The sequence below is a fragment of the Chiloscyllium plagiosum genome, chromosome 1 (genome assembly GCF_004010195.1).
Source record: "Chiloscyllium plagiosum isolate BGI_BamShark_2017 chromosome 1, ASM401019v2, whole genome shotgun sequence".
NCBI lineage: Eukaryota > Metazoa > Chordata > Chondrichthyes > Orectolobiformes > Hemiscylliidae > Chiloscyllium > Chiloscyllium plagiosum.
Genome location: NC_057710.1, coordinates 127,531,136 through 127,538,261, shown reverse-complemented (window position 1 = coordinate 127,538,261; position 7,126 = coordinate 127,531,136). Strand labels below are relative to the sequence as shown.

At 40.7% G+C, this 7,126-nt stretch overlaps 1 long non-coding RNA gene across 1 annotated transcript in view; it reads left to right on the top strand.

Annotated features, from left to right (window-relative positions):
• The first annotated feature begins 2,870 nt into the window (after positions 1 to 2,870).
• Positions 2,871 to 7,126, top strand: part of LOC122553060 — a 16,901-nt gene continuing 12,645 nt past the window's right edge. The window contains exons 1-2 of the long non-coding RNA XR_006312607.1: positions 2,871 to 2,885; positions 3,604 to 3,846. This is a non-coding gene — a long non-coding RNA (uncharacterized LOC122553060). The remainder of the gene's footprint in view (positions 2,886 to 3,603; positions 3,847 to 7,126) is intronic.

The window sequence follows — 7,126 nt, the reverse complement described above, 5'->3', positions numbered from 1 at the left end:
AGCATGAGGGTGCAGAGAGCCAGGCATGTGTCAGATGCCAGTGTCACTGCACATGGTGCACGTGCAGTCATACCCATGGAGACATGGCCTGATGGTGCTGACTGGTCTGTAGGAGCCAGATGGAGTTGCCAGGTCCCAATTCGCACTTTCGTGTTGGGAATTCTTAGCTTCCAGTTTCCATCCAGCTCATGGTAGAAAGACAAACCACACAGTAATGAAGCGAGATTCATGGTAATGGGAGTAGCAATGAATGATAATCCCCATTAATAGGCCTCTCGTTGTTCACTAGTGAGAACCTCACCTTGAGGTTTGGAACTCTGCTGGAAAATGTAACTTGTTGGGCCCAGTGTTGGGCCCTTGTATTTCTTAGATTTCCTACTGTATCCTACATCATTCAGGGTCTAGGAAAATTTGCTTTTGCCCCAATGCAATGTTATACAGATAAACTGAAATAAGCTTCCATTGTCACCACGAAGACTTCATTCTCACCAACTCTGTTCTCAGCTTCCTTTAGTGTTTGAAGGAAGTTAATGTAAGCCTCATCCTTTGATTAGGGACTTTATAGCTTACTGACCCCAGCACTGAGTTCAATAATATTAGACCACAAACTCTGCCTAATTTTTATTTCCTTTGACATTTTATTGTTTTAGATGGCTTAATTACTTATGATTCTGCTTTCTCTTTATACTTCATCAAGACCAATCTTTTGTTTCTTTACCTTTACCACATCCAGCACCCTTTGCCTTTCATCATCATTCCTTTTATCATTTCATCATTTCTGCACTCCAACTTACCTTACAAAAGCAGCATACATTGCTGTACCACAGGTGCTGGAAATCCAAAATAAAAACAGAAAGCACTCAAAAAATAGGAAATGTTGCTCGTCAAAAAGTAATTGACCTGAAATGTTAACTTTGTTTATTTCTCCTGAAGTTGCTGGGCATTCCAAAATTTCATGATTTTATTTCTCCCACAAACATTCCCTTTAGTTCTTTGCCCTCTACAACTTATCACTGCCTCTGCACTTGCTGTTACATCGCCAAAGGTAAAACTACTATAGCTCAGAATAGTTCCTTTTTCTGCATTAGACAACTTTTCACATTTTATGTGAAATACAGTTAAGTGTACTAAATGACTAAATTATCAAAAAATACAGAATCTACATAGGACCAGAATTTGTAATGATAGTAACAGTAATCCTGCTAATAAATAGGGTATTTGTATATTTTTAAACATGCATTTGTGAAATCATATTGTCATTGGCAATGGATTAGCAATATGAACAAGTTGTTGGGTGCTTTACCAGCTGGTGGATGGATTTCTGTGGGCTCTGTGCCAACTACATTTTTCCTCCCAAACAGCTGAATGAATGGCTTTGTACTAAACACCCAATTAACTTAATAAATGTCAAGCTGTCCATCGGCTCCATGCTGCAGCTGATCACTGTTGACATGCATGCACAGAAATGTGAAAACTTGCATAATATTTGTGCATGGCTGTCTTAGTAATTTCCACAATGCCAGTCTTTCAATTCCTCTTTTCCTGAATGTTGACCATCCTTCTTAGAAATGCAATGTGATTTTTCAGAAATAATGGTTATTTGACTGAGGAAGGATTTCAGATGAATTTACACTTGTTGAGGAAGATCAATTGATAAATTTATAAAATACCATAAACATCCATTCTGGAAACATTACTTGAACTGAGTCAAAGCATCCGATTACGGTAATGTCTCCTGTGTACGAGAATCAGTGTGACTCGATGGAGGCTTGTTCAGACAGTCCAATAAATATTCACATATTCAGGGTGAGATTTTGTGCTCCTAATTCAAGATTACACCAGATAAGGTGGGATACAAAATGGTGATCGAAGTGTGGATCGAGAAGTCTCACCCACTTTCATTTCAAGCTATTTTCAATTGTAGGACAAGAGTCCTGCATGCTTCTCTTTCAAAGTTACAGAGGCCATTCTGAAAATGAACATTTCAGAGCATCTACAATTTCCTTGGATATGACCACGTTTTGAAAGGCTCTCAAAATCATCCCTGGTGAGTGGGGAAATTAACCACAGATTGAAGACAGGACTTTTAAAAAAGGTGAGCAAAAATGGTATTGTCCCATTTTAATTTAATCATTCAATGCTGTAGATTGGTGACATGGTTGCACAGTGGCTAGTACAATGGCCTCACAATGCCAGGGACCCAGCATCCAGCATTGGGCGACTGTCTGTATAGAGTTTGCATGTTCTCTACATGTTTGCATGTACTTCTGTCAGATACTCTGGTTTACTTCCATAGTTCAAAGTTATGCAGGTTAGCTGATTTGGCTATGCTAAATTATCCAGGGATATGCAGGTTAGGCGAATTAGCCATGGCAGATACAGCATTCTGGGGCTTGGTGGAGGGGGGAACACATGGGTCTGGGTGGGATGCTATTCGGAGGATCAGCACAGACTCGATGGACCGAAAGACGTCTTTCTGCATCTTTAGGGATTCAATGGATTATTTCTATTTTTACTGTTATTGATGATGACAGTGAAGTGATTAGAAAATGTATGTGACCATTACATAATGTGTTGTCATGTTGTTACTTGTAAATTCTGAGAAACAGCAAGCTGTCATGTGAACAGGATTCTAAAGAGTGGCAAAATCATCAGATGTGTTAAATCACTGGATAGATGAAGTGTTGCTCTTTATAAAATAGCTCAGCCATCTGTTTTGCTGTTTGGATTACTTAACAGATTTCAGAGACTTTGGCTGTCTTCAAAGGCACTACACCACATTGAGAGAGCCATCTTGGGAATATTAGTTGTTGACTCGGCTGCTCTCAAAGGCAATACTGAATTCTGCACTTCAGGATTTGATTTCACATTTGTCCTGGGGAAATGTAAGTTTGTTTGTTTTGACAAATTCATGATCTAAGAAGCAAATATTTTTTGAGTATATCTTCAAGTATTTTGGTTACTTTTTGAAGATTTTAAGTTTTTTCAAAAAGTTAACAGTTGTTAATAAAGAGCTCCTGAGTTCTGTCTACAAATTGGATATTGGGTTTGGAGGTTAAAAGAAGTGAGGGGGTAAAGAGATGAGGGCAGGAGGTGAAGGGAAAAAGGCTGACGGAAGTGAAAATCAGGGAGTAGGGTAAGGAAGACTTCACATACAGAATTGAGCTGATGTTGTATTGACTAGGGGTAGAGCTTTCAAAATGGCCCCTTCAACATTAGCAGGTTTGTGGTTATGAGGGAGTCACAACATGGAGAAAATTGTCATTTTTATCAGCAAAAAATAAAAAGCCTATTTGGTGCGTGTGCAGATAGAAAATATTTAAAAATGGGAGAGCAGGATAGAGAGAAGGCAATTGTTACCCGAGGCATTATAAATAGAAATAGAGAACAAAAGCAGAGCCAATTATGTACATTAATAAATCATTGTTTATAAAAATTGTAGAGAGGGAATAAAATCAGGTCAAAAATGGAATAGGCTACTGGTTCCCTGGTAAAGTGTTCGCTACCACCCAAGATGTAAAACCATGAAAAGGACATTACGTAAACATGTTGTTTGCTTGTCTATTTTAACTGCAGATCATCTTCCCTGCCTTTCATTTTCAGTTGCCCAGCTAAGTGTGGGTTGCTAAGGGGACATGCTATCTACGATTGCAGGAGCAACATCGGTTGTCAGTCTGATTATGTAAGTGCTCTTGAGCTATTTATCTTCAGACAAATGGAGGTGCAGATCACGAGTTTGAGTCAGACCACAGTGCTAATTGCACACACAATTCAGAAGAAGCAAGAAAATGAACAGAGAAACTACCGTGATAATTCTGCTCCTGCTTCTTTGTGCAGTTGCTCAAGGTATATGTAAATTGCTATATTCCTTATCAGGATTAAGAAGGATCATTTTCTGCATGAATAATGGAAGTTCACTGTAAACCTTATTATCTGATATCAGGCTTGATTCAAGGGTGTGAATGTTATTGAAATAAATATAGAATTAGACGTTTACCCCGGTCATCACAGAGAACACAAGTCATTTAGGTTGGCTGCAGTTTTGACTCCATATTATATGTGATCATTTTTCCAGGATTCCTAACCCAAAAGTACCCTGATGGACTTAGCTTCCTATTAGATAGGGAACATACAGCTGCTACTGAAAGTGTGGAGCAGGGGCCCATTCTCTGACCTCAAGGCTCCCTAATCCCTGACACCCAAGAGATCTTTGTTTTGTAGGAGGGTTGGGGTGCAGTCTGAGGGAGGGTGTGTTGTGCTCCTCTGTTCCAGAAATGTGAACCCTTCCTTCCTGTGACGCAAGACGAAGTCCAGTTATTGACACATTTGAAAGCTTGTATCTCCAACATTTACAGATATCAGCCTCAACTCACACTCTCACTTTTGAGTCAGAAGGTCTTGGATTCAAGCTCCACTCCCGACATTCATATCCGTAGCTAAACAAAGTCTAATGGAATACTAAAGAGATGTCATCCTCCCAATGAATCCAAAGTTGGAGCATCCTCCTGTTATCTTGGTCAATATTGAATAAAAACATTTTAAGAAACAGATAATCTAGTGATTTGTAAATAATTAATTGTAAATTGTAGGTCTTGGTGAGAGTAGGATGGCTTTTCCAACTTGCTATATTGCAAAAGTGACTGAATTTCATTCGCGGTAATAGCACAAAATGTTCAGAAAGCATATTGTATTTACATTAAAGTTTGTTCTTTTCTTTATTTATCATTTAGGATTATTAAAAATGTGGGTGGGTAGATTTACAGTACATTTAGTGTCAGTGAGGTTAAGTATAATATACTTGCATGATCTCTGGATCTGCGTGGGAGAATTTTATTCATGTTCTACCTGTATGGTCCATATGGCTTTTCTTATTGAAATCAATGAAAAAAGGCATGTGGTTCAAATAGGCAGCCACCTACAGTGCTCCTACTCAAGGAAATGCTGTAAATCTATTCATGCAAATTATTTTCTCCTCAGTTGACTACAATTCAGATAGACAAAAGTGAGGACTGCAGATGCTGGAAACCAGAGTTTAGATCAGAGTGGTGCTGAAAAAGCACAGCAGATGAGGCACCATCCGAGAAGCAGGAAAATCGATGTTTCGGGCAAAAGTCCTTCAATGTTTTTGCCCAAAACATTGATTTTCTTGCTACTCAGATGCTGCCTGATCTGCTGTGCTTTTCCAGCACCACTCTGATCTAAACACTACAATTCAGATAACCAATATCTACCAATGATAACAATATTTCCACAGAAACCAAAATTTCAGGATTAGTTTGATATTTTTCCAATGTGGAATCCAAATCTAAAATAAGAAAAATGGGAGGAAGTTCTAAATTTGCTGTTGGGACAGTAAAGCACATGGAACAGATTGCCTACCTCTTTAGAATTGGTCTTATCATAATTTAATCTCTTATCAGAGTTGAAATAACTCCATTAAGGCCAATATTCCATCACCAAGTCACCCTTTATTTATACATGATTCGGAGATGCCGGTGTTGGACTGGGGTGTACAAAGTTAAAAATCACACAACACCAGGTTATAGTCCAACAGGTTTAATTGGAAGCACACTAGCTTTCGGAGCGACGCTCCTTCATCAGGTGATTGCCTGATGAAGGAGCGTCGCTCCGAAAGCTAATGTGCTTCCAATTAAACCTGTTGGACTATAACCTGGTGTTGTGTGATTTTTAACTTTATTTATACATGCATAGTACATGACACGGACCAAGCTTGCACAGGACTGACTCCAAGTGTGAGCAGAGCCACTGACATTCCTGTTCTTAGCTATCAGTCACGACTCCCTGATTGGACCAGGTTGACAGCCCCAGTCAGGGAACTACATTCACGGTGTCAAGACATCCACATCTGCCATCTCGTCCTCAGAGATTTCTTCAATGTTAGGGAGAGGGGGAGAACACACAGGTTCTGACAACCTTGCATGGCATTTGGAGGGGCCGGATATGTTTCGCTCTTGCCGTCTTTGCGAGGTTGTAGCTTTCATGTGGTGCACGTACTCGTTCAGGACCGCCTCACCTACACGAACTTTGTACGTCATAGGATCTGATCTTGCATTGACCTTACCTCTTAGCCATGTAGGGCTATTCCTGTGGATTTGACACCAAATTTTGTCCCCTGAAGGAATATGCCTCTCTAATTTAGAGGAGTCTGGTGTCTGGTATTGGCATTCCTACTGCTGTTTCACCTTTGCTGCCATCCCTACCCCCCTGACCCCAGGTCCGGGAAGATCAGATTTAACCTGGTGCAGAGTCTTCTGCCCATTAGCAATTCTGCTGAAGGCATCTCGCTAGTTGGGGGGGAGGGTGGATGGCGGTGGTGGGGGTGGTGGGCCTCCTATAATCAACAGGAACTGAAACAGATTGGCATTGAGTGAAACTTTAAGCCTTCCTCCTAAGTTTAGATTGCTCTTTCCACCAGAGCATTGCATGATGGATGATGTGGAGCTGTCCTTACATGTCGCATGCCATTCGACTTTAGGAAATACTCAAAATCGCTGCTGGTAAACGACGACTCCTTATCTGGCCCAACACCTCCAGGAGTCTGTGTATTTCAAAACATGCTGACAACTTTTCAATCATTGTCCCCCGCATTTGACAAATAAACTCTATGCACATCCAACCATTTTGAATGGGCATCCACAATGACTAAAAACTTAGAGCCCATGAAAGGAACAGTGTAGCTGATGTGTAACCAAGTCCTGGATTTACCCAGCCATTCCCACAAATTTGGGGAAGCCACTGGTGGCACGTTTTGTCCATTAGTATTGGGTGTCCATTTAACCAGACATTTATTTTGATTGGTTCTGATTTAGTTGGTGCTAAGCAATTTGACTGTTCTCAAATCAGCTGTAGGTCAACTTTCCAAGATGTGCACCTTCCTGGATACCAGCCTATGAGTTGTCTTAGCTGAAAATGTGTTGCTGGAAAATCGCAGCAGGTCAGGCAGCATCCAAGGAACAGGAGAATCGACGTTTCAGGCATAAGCCCTTCTTCAGGAATGAGGAAAGTGTGTCCAGCAGGCTAAGATAAAAGGTAGGGAGGAGGGACTTGGGGGAGGGGCGTTGGAATTGCGATAGGTGGAGGGAGGTCAAGGTGAGGGTGATAGGCC